The sequence below is a fragment of the Neoarius graeffei genome, chromosome 9, assembly GCF_027579695.1.
Source record: "Neoarius graeffei isolate fNeoGra1 chromosome 9, fNeoGra1.pri, whole genome shotgun sequence".
In the NCBI taxonomy this organism is placed as follows: Eukaryota; Metazoa; Chordata; class Actinopteri; order Siluriformes; family Ariidae; genus Neoarius; species Neoarius graeffei.
This window is the reverse complement of record NC_083577.1, coordinates 24,491,373-24,509,356: the sequence shown is the minus strand read 5'-3', so window position 1 is coordinate 24,509,356 and position 17,984 is coordinate 24,491,373. Positions and strand designations below refer to the sequence as shown.

General features: G+C 44.7%; 1 pseudogene; it reads left to right on the top strand.

Annotated features, from left to right (window-relative positions):
• The first annotated feature begins 15,331 nt into the window (after positions 1-15,331).
• LOC132891166 (kelch-like protein 10) lies at positions 15,332-17,125 on the top strand (annotated as a pseudogene).
• The last annotated feature ends 859 nt before the right edge of the window (positions 17,126-17,984 follow it).

The window sequence follows — 17,984 nt, the reverse complement described above, 5'->3', positions numbered from 1 at the left end:
TACAACAGGGGTACATTCGACCATCTACATCCCCAGCCTCAGCAAGCTTCTTCTTTGTGGAAAAGAAAGGGGGAGGGGCCTTCACCCATGCATCAACTTCAGAGGTCTCAATCAAATCATCATAAAGTATCCATACCCAGTTCCCTTGGTATCATTGGCTCTTGAACAACTAAGGACTGCTCGGATTTTCACCAAATTAGACCTCAGAAGCACATACACTCTGGTAAGACTCCATGAGGAGGATTAAGTGGAAGACCGCTTTTAGCGCCACATCAGGACATTTTGCAAAGCAAAGGACTGGAAACCAGAGGTTTAAGCTGTGATACATGAAAGGTAGGGTGAACACGTTGCATGGTGAGTGGTAATGCCAGTCTTACAGAACATGGGTTGATTACCTTCTTGATGAGGAAGAGTCCAAGGAACCTGGGTGCCAGCTTGCGAGAGACGGCCCTAAGTGGCAGGTGGTGCATGGAGAGCATAACTCGTTGGCCCACTCAGTAGGTGGGTACCTTGGAGTGATGTTTGTCGACCTGCTTCTTGGATGCGAGTGTGGAGTGAATGAATCTTCTCCGGGCCAATGCCCACATCCTCCTGCAGCAGTGTATAAAGGCCTGGGCTGATGGTACAGCGACCTCCTCCTCCTGGCTGGGGAACAGTGGTGGTTGGTACCCTAGTGAGTGCTGGAATGGAGAGAGACCTGTGGCAGAGGAAGGGAGAGTGTTATGTGTGTATTCAATCCAAGGAAGGTACTTGCTCCAAGAACTGGCATCCCTGGACACCATACACCTGAGTGCAGCCTCCAAAGCCTGGTTGACCCGTTCTGCCTGGACATTGGTCTGTGGGTGGAAGCCTGAGGAGAGACTACAGGTGGCCCCGATGAGTTTGCAGAAGGCTCTCCAGAACTGTGCAGTGAACTGAGGACCCAGGTCAGAAACTATGTCAGTAGGTAGGCCATGTAGACGGAAAACGTGGTGGATGAGTAGTTCTGCGGTCTCTTTGGCTGAGGGGAGCTTGGGCAGAGGAATGAAATGGACGGTCTTAGAAAAATGGTCAATGACAGTGAGGATGCATATATTGCCACCTGAATTGGGGAGTCCTGTGATGAAGTCCAGAGCGATGTGAGACCAAGGTCGATGTGGAGTAGGAAGGGGTCTTAGTTGGCCAGCAGGGGGTCTATTGGGTGTCTTGTTCCGGGAGCATGTGTCGCAGGCTGCCACGAACTCCTGGATGTCCTCCTTGATGGATTGCCACCAAAAGCGCTGCTGGATGAGAGCCAGGGTTCGGGCAGCTCCCGGATGACAGGCCAACTTGGAACCATGACCCCACTGCAGCACCTGAGTTTGCACATGACAGGGGACAAACAGATGGTTATGAGGAATATTGTTGGAGTTACCTTCACCGGGGTCCTACTCCAGGGCCTTCTGCACGAGCGTCTCAACCTCGAGAATAGCGGCTCCTACCAGGCAGTGTGGAGGAAGGATAGTCTCGGGTAGCTTGGATTCCTCTTGGTGAGAGGATAACATCCTGGACAGGGCGTCGGGTTTGCTGTTCTTGGAGCCTGGGCTGTAGGAGAGCTTGAAGTTGAATTGGGAGAAGAAGAGAGACCAACGGGCTTGACGGGAGTTGAGATGTTTGGCAGACTTGAAATACTCCAGGTTTTTATGGTCAGTCCAGACTAGGAACAGGAGGTCAGACCCCTCTAGCCAGTACCTCCACTCCAAGGCTAGTTTCACGGCCAGTAGTTCACGGTCGCCAATGTTGTAGTTTCATTTGGCTGGGGATAGCCAGTGGGAGAAGAAGGAGCATGGGTGGACCTTGTTGTCATTGGCCCTCTGGGATAGGATGGCTCTGACCCCTGACTCAGAGGCGTCGACCTCGATGATCAACTGCTTGGTAGAATCGGGTATGGTGAGAATGGGTGCTGTGGTAAACCTGTGCTTGAGACTGGAAAAGGCTTTCTCTGCTTCCTCCCCCCACTTGAACTTGGTCTTGGTCGAGGTCAGGGCTGAGAGAGGTCTGCCCACCGTGCTGAAGTTGTAGATGAAACGCCTGTAAAAGTTGGCGAGCCCCAGGAAGCGCTGGAGCTCTCATCTCGAAGATGGGGTGGGCCAGTCAGCAACTGCCTCCAGCTTGAGGGGGTCCATCTGGATCTTGGCTGGTGAAATGATGAACCCCAGGAATGAGATAGAGCCTTGGTGGAACTCACTCTTCTCTGCCTTAATGAACAGCTTATTCTCCAGCAGGTGTTGAAGAACCTGCCGGACGTGACCCCGATGTTCCTCAAGGGAGTGAGAGAAAATCAAGATATCGTCCAGGTAAACAAAGACAAAGGTGTTAAGAAAGTCCCTCATGACATCATTAACCAATGCCTGGAATACTGCGGGCGTGTTAGTCAGGCCGAAAGGGACTATGAGGTACTCATAGTGGCCTGTGGTGGTGTTGAAGGCCGTCTTCCACTTGTCCCCTTCCCTGATCTTAACTAGGTGATAGGCATTGCGTAAGTCCAGTTTAGTGAACACCTTGGCTCTCTGGAGTAGTTTGAAGGCTGTAGTCATAAGCGGTAGTGGGTAGCAGTTCTTGACTGTGATGGCATTGAGACCTTGATAGTCAATGCAAGGGCGGAGCGACTTGACTTTCTTCTCCACAAAGAAGAATCCTGCCCCTGCCGGGGAGGAGGAAGGGCGGATAATCCCAGCTACCAGAGACTCAGTGATGTATTTCTCCATGGCCTGTCTCTCGGTGGGGGAAAGAGAGTAGAGCAGTCCCTTGGGTGGCGCAGTCCCTGGCAGGAGGTCAATACTGCAGTCATAAGGCCTATGAGGGGGAAGGGACACTGCTCGGGTCTTACTGAAGACAGGCTTGAGGTCCAGATACTCCGGAGGCACATGAGAAAGGTCAGGAAACTCGCTGGCTGAGGGCGGAGGTGGTTGGGTGGGAGGCAGAGCGGAGTTCAGGCAGGAGGCCAGGCAGGAAGGACTCCAGTCTAAGATGGTGTGGTCAGTCCAATTTAAGTGGGGGTTGTGCTCCATCAACCAGGGTAATCCAAGAATAACGGTAATGTGAGGGTTGTTCATGACGTGAAGTTGTATAGTTTCGGAGTGATTACCTGAAATCCTTAGGGTGAGTGGGGTGGTGAGGTGAGTGATTATGGTCAAGCTAGTGCCATTGTGTCAGAACAGTGAGAGGGACCTCGAGGGCGAATAACAGGATTCCTTGGTGGTGGTGGAGCAGATCAGGTTCCTGCCCGCCCCTGAGTCGATGAGTGCCTGAAGATGGTGATGCCGGTTGTTGAAAGTGATGATAATGGGGAGCAACGGTCAGTTGGCAGGGGACTGGTTCTGATCATTGCCCACCAGGGCCCCTTGATTCACTGGTGGGCTCGTCCTTTTAGTGGGCAGGCTCGGCAGATGTGTCCCTGCTGACCGCAGTAGAAGCAAGCTCCCGTGCTCCGTCAGTGCAGTCATTCCTCCTCTGACACCCGTACCTGATCTACCTGCATGGGTTTGACGGACGAGGCGGGTGGTGGAGAGGGGTTGAAGTTGAGGTGGCTCCTCTCTCTCCTCTGTTGTTGAACCCGTGCATCAATACGATTGGCAAGGTCCATCAGGCTGGAGAGGTCCGACAGCAGTTCCTGTGAGATGAGTTCATCCTTGATGGCATCAGATAAGCCATGTAGGAACGCAATGACCAGGGCACTCTCGTTCCAACCGCATGACGCTATCAATGTCCGGAACTCGATGGCATAATCTGAGGTAGATTGGGACCCCTGCCACAGCTCCATGAGCTCTCTTGCTGCCTCCCGGCCCGGACAGAAAGTGGTCGACTGTTCACCTCATTTCCTCAGAGAATTCCTTGAAACTGGAACAACAGGGCGCGTCGGTGTCCCAGACCGCCATCCCCCATTCCCTGGCCTTGCTGGTGAGGAGCATGATGGTATAGGCTACCCAGGAGCATTCTGTGGGGAAAGCCAGAGGTTGAAGCTCCAAGATCAGTGAGCACTGTGACAAAAAAGATCTGCAGGTACCTGGTTCTCCATTGTAGGGCTGAGGCGAAGGGAGTCTTGGTTCATGGAGAGCGGTGGTGGCTTCCATGCTCATCTGCGACTTCCACTCTTCCTGTTTAATGTTAGCTCCCATTTCTCTAATTTTCCATTCCAGATTTTTCCCTGGCTGCTGCTCTCCTCTTCCTGTGCCTTACACTTTAAGGATTAAAGACATTTTCTACTCCACTCCTGTGCACAGGTCTGCTTTTGGGTCTAGTCAGCACCTACAGTCATTTGGCCCATGTAGACCAGACACCAAGAACACAAAAGCCAATGCCCTCTCCAGAATCCACACCGTCTCCAGCAACAACCCAGAACCCACTCCAATCCTGCCACCTGAATACTTCATTTATGTGATTACATGGAAGATGGACAAGGAGATAGCACAAGCCCAACCTCGCAACCCTCCTGAAACCTGCCCTCCCAGTCTCATGTATGTGCTTCCCAGACTCCAAGGTCAGCTCATCACTTAGACTCATGCATCCCTAGCCACAGGACACCCCAGCAGTCAACAAACTTGCCAACTCATTAGAAATAAGTATTGGTGGGAGAACATGGTCTTGGAGGTCAACAACTTTGTTTCCTCCTGCTCCACTTGCATCCAAGCCAAGGTACTCTGGGCTCTGCCCACTGATAAGCTCTGCCCGCTCCTGATACCCCAGAACACCTGGTCACACATCACCATCGACTTCATTACAGACCTGCCAAAGTCTCAAGGTAACACCGTCATCTTGGTAATTATTGATTGCTTCTCCAACATGTTAAAGCTCATTCCCCTGCCTGGCCTGCCCACAGTCTTTGAGATGCCCAAACTTCTGTTCACTCATATTTTCAGAAACTATGGAATCCCAGAGGATATTGTTAGTGACTGGGGTCCTCAGTTCACATTCAAAGTGTGGACCAAGTTTATGGACAAGCTAGGGGTCTCTGTGAGTCTAACATCAGGCTATCACCCACAGTCTAATGGCCAAGTGGAAAGGGTCAATCAGGAAATCGGGTGTTTCCTCAGGATCTACTGTATGGAGAACCAGAAGGACTGGGTGCAGTACCTTCCCTGGGCAGAATACGCCCAAAACTTCCTGAAACACTCCGCCACTCAGCTAACCCCCTTTCAGTGCGTCCTTGGTTATCAGCCACCACTCTTCCTTTGGGACAACTCCCCAATGCAAATCCTGGCTGTGGACTCCTGGTTCAAGAGGAGCAAACAGGGGTGGGAGGAGGTTCATCAGAGGCTGGAACAGGTAACCAGCAAATAGAGGCAGTATGCGGACAAACGCCAAGGGGAGACTCCTGAATACTCCCAGAGTGACAAAGTTTGGGTATCTACCAAGGATCTATGAGACTCAAATTCATGCTGAAAGCTTCAGGCCCGATACATTGGCCCATTCTGAATCCTCCAGAAAATCAAAGCGGTTTCATATAAATTAGAGCTCCCACCACACTGCCGGATGTTGCCTACGTTTCATGTGTCATGTCTTAAGCCCACCATCCAGGGTCCCTTGGCAACTAACACCCATGAGCCGCCCTCCCCCTTGAAACTGAAGGAAACCCCATATACCAGGTGCACAAAATCCTTAACTCCCAGCGCTGGCAAGGTCAGCTATAGTATTTGGTGGACTGGGAGGGGTACAGCCTGGAAGAATGCAGCTGGGTTAACTCCAGAGACATTTTGGACTCACTCCTCACCTAAGAGTTCCACACAGAACACCCTGACAAGCCAACACCCAGAAGATGAGGCTGTCCTAGAAAAGAGATCGTTCCCAGAGTGAGTGCCTTGGAAGGGGGGATCCTGTCAGATGTCCCACTCTGGACTACATTTCCCAAAGGCAATTCCCAACTAATTACCATGCTATATAAGCCCAGCATTCACAAACGCTCACTGCAAAGTATTGTTCTGTGTCACATATCTCAATATACTGAGCCTTTTGACTATACCTGCCTGATCCATCCTGGTGCCCTGTGTCTGGTTGGAGTCTCATCACTCCTGTGGAGCACGGCCCCATGTGGACAGTTGGGGGTCGCGCATGGAGGACGCTCTGGACTCTTGCAGTGGTGCTTTTGTGGCTGGGGACTGCAGTGGACTTGCTGACTTTAGGACTGCAGTTGACTTGCTGACTTTAGGACTGCAGTTGACTTGCTGACTTTGGGACTGTGGTTGTCGTGAACGGTTTTGTGCTCAGGTTTCCGTCAGTGGGGGGTTTATAGCATCAACAAAGCTGACTTTATGTTAGGACTGTTAATGTTATAGTCATGTTGTCTGTTGTTGCCCGAATGGGGATGGATTCCCTTTTGAGTCTGGTACCTCTCGAGGTTTCTTCCTCATGTCATCTGAGGGAGTTTTTCTTTGTCACTGTCGCCACAGGCGCGCTCATTGGGGATAGATTAGGGATAAAATTAGCTCATATTTTAAGTCATTCAAATTCTGTAAAGCTGCTTTGCGATAATGTTTATTGTTAAAAGCGCTATACAAATAAACTTGACTTGACTTGACCAACAGTAGATTCATTATTCGTCACATCCGTTATTGTGATATTGGAGTGAATTTCTCACTCATTAAAAAAAAAAACAATTGTATGATTAAAATCCATAAAATTTTGCTTTTATACATGCCATGTGGTAGCTAGTTTGAGGTTAGCATGTGTAGTTAAGACACAAAATGGGGGAATATGTCAACTCTGTTCTCATCAATTCAGTTAATGGATTGCCCAGTTTAACAACAACATAGTTGACCACAGGCTAACAGAGTCAACACTTGAAATGTACCTGCAATTATAGAATGGGCCATGTATGTTATATGTATGTGTATATGTCAATAAATTCTGTAAAGCAAAGATGGCATAAAATCATAAAGTCATTAAAATATTTAAAGGTGACATACCCCTTTTCCACAAGTTGACACACTTCCCCGGGGTCTTAATGAAATGTCTGGGACATGCTTTGGTCAAAATACCACAAGGATAAAACCCCACAGCTCCTTTCTCACCCTGTCTAAACAGCCCTGTTCAAAACGGCTCATCTGAGTGCCTGTTCCTTTAAATGATAATGAGACGCTGTTCATCCCACTCTCTCTTCTGCCAGCCAATCAGGTAGTACTTTCCTCATGAATATTCATTCACAAAGGCAGTTCTCAAGCCATGAGTGGAGACACTCAGATGAGGGGAGACAGAGTCTAATGATCTCCACTTGTGACATAGAAAGAGGAACTGAATCTTAACAGCTTGTTTAAGCACATGTTTTATAAAATAGGCAGAACAAAAGAAACAGACTGGGACATCTTATTTCAGAGTTTTGGGTTGGTAGGTAACCCAGATACCCAAATATATGCGCACAAGCACTGAAAAAGTGACATTTTCATAATATGTTCTCTTTAAATGAAAAAAAGAGAAATATAATAAAGAAATGACAGTCATAAACTGTTTGTAAACATTTTTGGCATGACCACCCTTTACGTCAGGCCTCTTTACCGTCATGCAGTTTAATAAGAAAACTGACTGGATTTTTTTTCCTGTGTGCGTTTCTGCAGCCTCTGTTACTTTTGAGTACGACTTAATATGTTACTTTTCAATGTTTTTATGATCCCAACCACTTTGCATGTTATTATACAAATGCCTAAAAGAGCCAGGCTATTCAAAGGAAAGTATTATTCCTCATGATATTAAATAACTTCTTGATAGTCATACAGTATACCGTGCCCAATCAGCAATGAGCATATGATGTTCAGTCAGGGCCTGCACTTTTCATGTTGAGTTAACGTTTCTGTGATTTTGGTTTCATTTTTGCTTTTCTGATTTGATTTTGTGTTTTTGATTTGTTAATGTATTGTGCACTTACAGATGTTATATTTGTCCGAGAGGTGGCACTCCTGATGGTTTACTAAACTGATATGTTTTTAGCACAGGTATAGTACACAGTGGGGTCCAAATGTCTGAGAGCACAAGTGAAAATGATTCTATTTTGCATTCTTGTCGAAATTATTACAAAGATTTTATTGCAGTGTATTACATTACACATTTCATTGTTGACAAGAACTTGAATGAAAGGCAGACTGAAATATTTACATGAATTTCAGAGATTGTTAGTATTTGGTTCGTCCTCTTTTCGCTTTAATGACTGTGCACTCAAGCTGCATGGACTCCACAAGTTTGTGCAAAATCTTATGATCCATTTTTTTTTTTATCAAATCCATGAGCATGTCATTTAATCACACACTTCAGTAGAAGAGATTAGACAAGAGGAAAATTTGAGTTTTTGTCCAAAGCAGTTAACATGGTCAAGATCACACTTGTGCTTACATCTAAATAGGGACCTAGAAATAGTGCAGAATAATGAATATTAAATACTCAAGATATTGGATGTTTACTTTGTTTGTTTAAAATATTTAAAAATTCTAAAATTGATTTTAAATGAAGAAAAACATTCCAGATTTTCAATGTGTCTCAGACTTTAGGATGCCACTGTACATGTTTGGTCATGTCACCAATTAATGATTAAATCCAGTGTAACAGTGCTCACCCAGACTATTCTTATAGTAAATATCAAAGCAATCAGTTTATACTGAAAATATGACATGCAGTTATATAAGACTTGTAAACATGACTTGTAAATATGGAGGTCACATGACGATGATGATGCACACATCATTTAGACACACCCACTTCTAAATCTGTACCAGTCTGTCATTAGACATCCTTCAGTTACTGCATGACCCAAAATATTTTCCCATCTGAATTTGTACTTAGGGCATCAGTGAAAGAATATTATAGTTCTCGAAATACTTTATAAATCTTACAAAAACAATTCTGTATTTCCACATACAGGTAACAGTTAACAAACGTGAGCAAGAAAATATCCAATGGACAAAATGATCTTTATCTAAGTATAATTTGTACTGATCAAATGAAAAAAATCTAAATGTGACAGTAGCTGTAATCCCACAGTGAACCTGATTGCCTGCTCTCTCACTGGCATGCACCGACACATCAACAGAAAGAAAAAAAAAACACACTTATAGTCCAGTTAACCTCAATTATCTTGAGCTACAAAACACACAACACAGGGAAAATGGAATAAATTCAAGGGTTTATGCTGTTTTTCCAAAAACATTTTATTTTGCATAAAAAAATGTAAATGTCACAATAATAATAATAATAATAATAATAATAATAATAATAATAATTTTTTAATAAAGCACCTTTCACAAACACAAGGACGCTTTACTGCAAATGCAAGTTTAGTGATTTACTAAATGCAGTAGACATGTATGTTTCTCTGTCATTTTTTTAAACATTAACTTTGCCCTTGAATTCATGAACATAGCTCTGGATGAATGCCTAATGAAGACAGATGTACATCACAAAAATGGCAGGAAACACAAGAAGACGTGATGTTTCCTCCTACACAGACACACACTCCTTACCAATGTTATGACTGACATAGCTCAGTCTACGCAGCAGCTCCTGCACAACCCCCTTCTTAGTGTTCACCCAGACCATCGCCATCCTCCAGCCGTGAGCAGGAGAAAGAGATGAGAGAGGAGGGTGGGATGCAGAGGGAAGTGCAAAGCAGAGTGAAATGCAGCCTGTTGTACCTTAACTGCTGGCAATGCAGCCTTGCACAGCTATACACAGAAAAATGGAAGAAGAGAGGAGACAGTAAGACTGTGAGTGTGTGTGAAAGAGAAAGCCAGAGAGATCTACACACATAGAGTCCAAAAGAACAGACACGCATGTGCATCAAACCTGAAGAGCTCAATCTGTGATATGGTGCCACCTTCAGTACCATAGCTGCCCCTGCAACTTGTTTCTGCAAGAAGACAGAAAGAAATACAGACATTTTAGGTCAAATGAGATAAATAGATCCAAAATGTAATCAAGGTTTGGACTTGACGGAACAGGTCATGTATGAGAAAACAAATGTGGAAAAGTGCTGGTATTTTACAATCAAGTATAAATATATCAGAGAAGATTAGATTCAAATTTGGGCGGCACGGTGGTGTAGTGGTTAGCGCTGTCGCCTCACAGCAAGAAGGTCCGGGTTCGAGCCCCGTGGCCGGTGAGGGCCTTTCTGTGCGGAGTTTGCATGTTCTCCCCGTGTCCGCGTGGGTTTCCTCCGGGTGCTCCGGTTTCCCCCACAGTCCAAAGACATGCAGGTTAGGTTAACTGGTGACTCTAAATTGACCGTAGGTGTGAATGTGAGTGTGAATGGTTGTCTGTGTCTATGTGTCAGCCCTGTGATGACTTGGCGACTTGTCCAGGGTGTACCCCGCCTTTCGCCCGTAGTCAGCTGGGATAGGCTCCAGCTTGCCTGCGACCCTGTAGAACAGGATAAAGCGGCTAGAGATAATGAGATGAGATGAGATGAGATGAGATGAGATGAGATGAGATTCAAATTTATTGCTATTGCATAGTGCTGGAGTAGCAGTGGCTCAACAGGTTAAGGCTCTGGGTTACTGATCACAAGACTGGAGTTTGTGGTTTGAGCTCAGCTTCTGCCACTGTTGGGCTCTTAACCCGATGGGCTCAACCGAACCACATTGACCCCATGTAAAGGTAGAAGAGGATGATAGTGTGGATAAAGAGAATGGCAAGGAATATAGTACCATAATGGTGTAATATACAGTGGTGCTTGAAAGTTTGTGAACCCTTTAGAATTTTCTATATTTCTGCACAAATATGACCTAAAACATTATCAGACTTTCACACAAGTCCTAAAAGTAGATAAAGAGAACTCAGTTAAACAAATGAGACAAAAATATTATACTCGGTCATTTATTTATTGAGGAAAGTGATCCAATATTACATAGCTGTGAGTGGCAAAAGTATGTGAACCTCTGCTTTCAAGTCAAGTTTATTTGTATAGCGCTTTTAACAATAAACATTGTCACAATGCAGCTTTACAGAATTTGAACGGCTTAAAACATAAGCTAATTTTATCCCTAATCTATCCCCAATGGACAAACCTGTGGCGATGGTGGCAAAGAAAAACTCCTTCAGATGACATGAGGAAGAAACCTTGAGAGGAACCAGACTCAAAAGGGAACCCATCCTCATTTGGGCAACAACAGACAACATGACTATAACATTAACAGTTTTAACATGAAGTCAGTTTTGTTGATGTTATAAACTCTTCACTGATGGAAACTTGAGTGCAAAACTGTTCATGACAACTGCAGTCCTAAAGTTAGCAAGTCAACTGTAGTCCTCAGCCATAAAAGCATTACTGTAAGTGTCCAGAGCGTCCTCCAGGTGTGACTTTCAACTGTCCACATGGGGCCATCCTCCACAGGAGCAATGTGATGAGACTCCAACCAGACACAGGGCAACAGGATGGATCAGGCAGGTCCGAGGAGCAGAAGAGGTCAGCATCTCAATCTCAGGACTGACATGTAACTCAGAGGGACAGATTTGGGGGGGAAGAGAGAGAAAACACAGGTTGTTAGGTATGCCCAATGTCACTTGAATAAGTAGGAACAGTATACAAGCAGGGACTCCGGCAACTAACTATGACAGCATAACTAAAAGGGGAGAGCCAGAAGGTAACACAGGCATGAGGGAGCCCCGGGACATAAAGCAGCCAGCCACTGCACCGACAACAAACTCGAGTGAGCAAGCGAGTGGGGGACTGACAGCATCCATACATCCCAGTTTACCAAAACACTCTATGTCTGATGACCCTCCAGATCTACTCCTTTACCTCATGAACACCATTAACAAAAGGCTTGACTAAACAGATATGTTTTTAGTCTCGACTTAAACGCTGAGACTGTGTCTGATTCCTGAACACTACTTGGAAGGCTGTTCCACAACTGTGGGGCTTTGTAAGAAAAGGCTCTGCCCCCTGATGTAGCCTTCTATACGAGGTACCATCAGATAGCCTGCACCTTTTGATCTAAGTAGGTGTGGTGGGTCATAGAGGACAAGAAGTTCACTCAGGTACTGTGGTGCAAGACCATTCAGTGCTTTAAAGGTCAATAATAGTATTTTATAATCAATATGAAATTTGATTGGGAGCCAATGCAGTGTGGATAAGACAGGGGTGATGTGGTCATATTTTTAGTTCTAGTAAGGACTCTTGCTGCTGCATTTTGAACTAACTGGAGCTTGTTTATGCACTTATTGGAACATCCAGACAGAAAGGCATTACAATAATCCAACCTGGAGGTAACGAAAGCATGAACTAGTTTTTCCGCGTCATGTAGTGACATTAAATTTCTTACCTTAGCAATATTTCTGAGATGAAAGAAAGCTATCTGGGTAATGTTATCAATGTTAGTTTCGAATGAAAGACTGGGGTCAATAATCACTCCGAGGTCTTTTACTGCTGCATGTGAAGAAACAGAAAGGCCATCCAGAGTTACTATGTAATCAGAAAACTTACTTCTAGCTGCATGTGGGCCTAGTACAAGTACTAGTACAGTCTTGCCAGAGTTAAGCAGAAGGAAGTTAATAAGCATCCAGTGTCTAATGTCCTTAACACATTCCTCAATTCTATTAAGCTGGTGTTTCTCATCAGGTTTTGCAGAAACATACAACTGTGTGTCATCAGCATAACAGTGGAAACTAATACAATGTTTACAAATAATATCACCCAGAGGTAACATATATAAAGAAAAAAACAGTGGACCCAAGACAGAACCTTGTGAAACACCAAACTTTATCTCAGTATGTCTAGAAAAATCACCATTTACATCAACATACTGATAGCGATCAGTTAAATAAGACCTGAGCCAGGAGAGGGCCGTTCCCTTAACTCCCACAACATTTTCTAGTCTATCCAGAAGAATGGAATGATCAATGGTATCAAATGCTGCACTAAGGTCAAGCAGCACAAGCAGCAAGACACAGCCCTGATCAGACGCCAACAGTAGGTTGTTTACTACTTTAACCAGAGCTGTCTCTGTGCTATGATGAGGTCTAAATCCTGACAGATACATTTCATGGATGTTATTCCTATGTAAATATGAGCTTAACTGCTGTGCCACAGCTTTTTCAATGATCTTGGAGATAAAGGGGAGGTTTGATATTGTACGATAATTGGACAGCTGACAGGGCTCAAGGTCAGGTTTTTTAATTAGCTTTCAGTATCTGGTGTGACCCCCTTCTGCAGCAATAACTGCAACTAAACGTTTCTGGTAACTGTTGATCAGTCCTGCACACCGGCTTGGAGGAATTTTAGCCCATTCCTCCATACAGAACAGCTTCAGCTCTGGGATGTTCATGGGTTTCCTCCCATGAACTGCTTGCTTCAGGTCCTTCCACAACATTTCCATTGGATTAAGGACTTTGGCTTGGCCATTCCAAAACATTAACTTTATTCTTCTTTAACCATTCTTTGGTAGAACAACTTGTGTGCTTAGGGTTGTTGTCTTGCTGCATGACCCACCTTCTCTTGAGATTCAGTTCATGGACAGACGTCCTGATATTTTCCTTTAGAATTCACTGGTATAATTCAGAATTCATTGTTCCATCAATGATGGCAAGCCGTCCTGGCCCAGGTGCAGCAAAACAGGCCCAAACCATGATATTACCACCACCATGTTTCACAGATCAGATAAGGTTCTTATGCTGGAATGCAGCATTTTCCTTTCTCCAAATATAACACCTCATTTAAACCAAAAAGTTCTATTTTGGTCTCATCTGTCCACAAAAAAAAATTTCCAGTAGCATTCTGGCTTGTCCACGTGATCTTTAGCAAACTGCAGGTGAGCAGCAATGTTCTTTTTGGAGAGCAGTGGCTTTCTGCTTGCAACCCTTCCATGCACACCATTGTTGTTCAGTGTTCTCCTGATGGTGGACTCATGAACATTAACATTGTGTCAATGTGAGAGAGGCCTTCAGTTGCTTAGAAGTTACTCTGGGGTCCTTTGTGACCTTGCTGACTATTAAACTTCTTGCTCTTGGAGTGATCTTTGTTGGTCAGCCACTCCTGGGGAGGGTAACAATGGTCTTGAATTTCCTCCATTTGTACACAGTCTGTCTGACTGTGGATTGGTGGAGTCCAAACTCTTTAGAGATGGTTTTGTAACCTTTTCCAGCCTGATGAGCATCAACACCGCTTTTTCTGAGGTCCTCAGAAATTTCCTTTGTTCGTACCATGATACACTTCCACAAACATGTGTTGTGAAGATCAGACTTTGATAGATCCCTGTTCTTTAAATAAAACAGGGTGCCCACTCATACCTGATTGTCATCCCATTGATTGAAAACACCTGATTCTAATTTCACCTTCAAATTAACTGCTAATCCTAGAGGTTCACATACTTTTGTCACTCACAGATATATAATATTGGATCATTTTCCTCAATAAATAAATGACCAAGTATAATAGTTTTGTCTCATTTGTTTAACTGGATTCTCTTTATCTACTTTTAGGACTTGTGTGAAAATCTGATGACGTTTTCGGTCATATTTATGCAGAAATATAGAAAATTTTAAAGGGTTCACAAACTTTCAAGCACCACTGTAGAACTATATTACCCTGATTATCAAATTAGTAATGTAGTACTATAATATGGTGCCATAATTTGGAATAACTGACTTCAAAATACTGAAGCAGCTCAACTTCCTGTCTGTGCTGGAATGACAGGAGCACAGAAAGTGGAAATAAATTATTTCAAGTTGTATGTGATCATTTTCATATAATGTATTATAACGTCCTGACAGGCAGTAAAAGTAGTTTCAAGTTATATTCATGAAACCAACTCTCTTCTTTAGATGCAGCACCACTTCAGTGCTGCATTTCTGCTACATTTTCACATCTAAAAACACTGCAGTTTTTTCTGGTGTAAAAAAGTGTTTTTAAAGGTTACTTCAGTGGACAAGTTTAATTACTTTCCTCATCAAAATGTCAGAATGTTTACCTGATCGATCTATCTATCTATCTATCTATCTATCTATCTATCTATCTATCTATCTATCTATCTATCTATCTATCTATCTATCTATCATTAACTGTGTCCCTATCAATATGTAATAATTTTAATGTGTAATTAATTCCATTTGGACATTTCACCCTGGAGTTGGGTTTTTACAGGAGGGTAAATTGTTCTTTACAGTGAACGTGTGCGCATTTTGGACAGACACAGCCTTTAAAAGCTGTTGCACAAAACCCCTTTACAGAGATTTATCCTGATGTACAGGGTTTCTCTCAGGTACATTCCATCCTGTATTCATACGTGTTTATGGAATTAGAACTGGAACAGTGAATCGGAATCTTCTTATTTTCAAATAAAGAATCAGAACACAGAGTTTAAAAACTCATCTATACCATCTATACACCGTTGAAGGGAATATGAGTAAACAGGAAGAAGAGAAAGAAATGGAGAGGAAGTTGGAGATTAGCTGCAGTGCCATGAATCAGCTGAGGTTAGAAAAGAAGCTCTATGATGTTCTCATCAAAGTTGATGGTGCCGAGTTCCACGCGCACAAGATCATCCTGTGTGCCTGCAGCACATACTTCAAGACTCTGTTCACCAACAGCTGCTACCCTCCAGATAAGCACGAGTACTTCATCCCTGACATTTCCTCTGAGATAATGGAGCTGATCATCGAGTACGCGTACACACACCGTGCTAACATCACGGAGGAAAACGTGCATGAGCTGCTGATCGCTGCTGATTATTTGGTGGTGAGAAGCCTGATGAACAAGTGCTGCACGTTCCTGAAGGCTCAGCTGTGTCTGGAGAACTGCATTGGCATCTGGCGTTTTGCTTGCCTTCAAATCTTTAACAAGTTGAAGCAGGAGGCCTTCCAGTTTATCTTACGCAACTTTGAGGCGATGGTGCACGTCTCTGAGGAGTTCCTGGAGCTGACGGTTGAGCAGCTCAGTGAGATCATTGAGAACGACGAGCTGAACATGAAACAGGAGAACGTGGTGTACAAGACCATCTTACAGTGGATCAGACACGCACCACAGAAACGGAACACTCACATGGGAATGTTACTGCCCAAGGTGTGTATGGCGCTACTGATGCACAATTACTTTATGGACAATCTGTTGAACAATGATTTAGTGAAGGACAATGCAGCATGTAAGCTGATCATCATCAGAGCTCTGAACAGCATCAAAGGGCTCAACGTGAACTAATCTCTTGGCTCTGACTTCAGGTGGTTTCGCCTCCCTAACGCCATTCTGCTGGCCATCGGTGGCTGGAGCTTCAGGGGTCCCACCAATGCCATAGAAGTGTATGATATGCGAGCAGAGTGCTGGGTCAAAGTGACATGCCACAGTGAGAGTCCAAGATCCCATCATTGGACGGTGTACCTGAACAGCTTTGTGTATTGCATTGGAGGATTCGATAGTAACATTTACTTCAACACTGTGAGAAAGTTTGATCCCATCACCAGAACCTGGGCTCAGGTGAGCCCCATGCACTCAGGTTGGTGTTATGTGAGTGTGTGTGTGCTGGAAGGTCATATCTATGCACTGGGAGGATTTGATGGCAACGAACTGGTTAACACAGCCGAGCGATATGAACCTGAGAATAATCAGTGGAGTATGATAGCACCGATGCATGGAAGAAGAAGTGATGCAGGTGCTACAGCACTGAACAGCAAAGTGTACAGCAAAGTGTACATTTGTGGAGGGTTGGACAGGAACAAGTATTTGTTCACAGCAGAGTATTACAGTCCTCAGACAGACCAGTGGACTGTCATCCCCCACATGAGGTACAAAAGGAGTGGTGTGGGTGTGGTCTCATACGACAGACAGGTTTATGCTGTTGGTGGATTTGATGGTGTTAAATGTCATAGAAATGCAGAGGTGTATAATCCTCAGACTAATACATGGGGAGACATTCCACCCATGATGAAATCGCGCAGCAACTTCGGCATTGAGGTGGTGGACGAACTCCTGTTTGTAGCTGGAGGATATAATGGTGATGACACCCTCAATAAAGTGGAGTGTTAGGATAAGAAAGCTGCTGCATGGTGTGCAGTCAATGACATGAAGGTTTTGCGCAGTGGTCTGAGGTGCTGTGTGCTGTCTGGTTTACCCAACATGGCCGATTACACCGCACCCCAAAATGAAGTCCCTCAGAGCTCATGGAGCATGAGCGGCTCCCTCACACCTCCTGCCTACATCTGAAACTTACAAATAAATCCCTTTATCAGCATCCTTTTGGTCTCTTGCATTAAATCACACACTCAGGAGCCCTGGAGCAATAAAAATCCTGAATTAGCCTTTTGTTCACTGTAGGTATCATGCCGCCATTTTGTCTCTTTAAGAAACTACATTTCCCATCAGCCTACTTCCGCGTTGACCTACGTCACGCGTGGGCGGGATCATCTACGTCAGTCCGCCATGCGCGCATAAGTCCAAGCGGAAGCTCCGCCATTTTGTCTCTCGCGTCCGGATTTCAACGAGTCTAGATGCACAAAAGAGATGCTCTCCAACCCGAAAACACTTCTTTCTTGCAAGATTCACCATCCAGCGTGTTCTGTGCCTAACCACTGGCCAAGGTAAAAGTCCAGAATAGCGCGATCTTTAAACTCAACCTGAGTTACAACCGGTTTACTTGTATTAGAAGTGACGTCACGACTGCAGCCCAGGCAGTTAAAAGTTAAGAAGCGATTGAATCCTTTTTAACTCAAAAGCGCTGTGCATCTTATTCTGATCAGAGACTTTTCCTCACGAACGCTGAGGTTCGGACCAAGAATCCTCTGCTTTCCACGGGACCCACCCAAGTGCTCCGCTGGACCCGAAAGTTTTCTACGCCTCCATCACGAGCGGCTCACGTGCTCCCACGGCGAGGCCCGAAACTACACCGGCGAATAGTTCTTCATATCTTGCTAAAGGCAGGATTAAGTAAGATTTTGGCATTTGGGCATAATTAGGATAGTCTTAGGAATTTGCTTTTATTTGAAATAGTGTGAATTTAAACCCAGTTTTATCTGTTACACTGTTAGACACGCAGCGTGCTGATTTATTTTGGTTCTATGTTCTC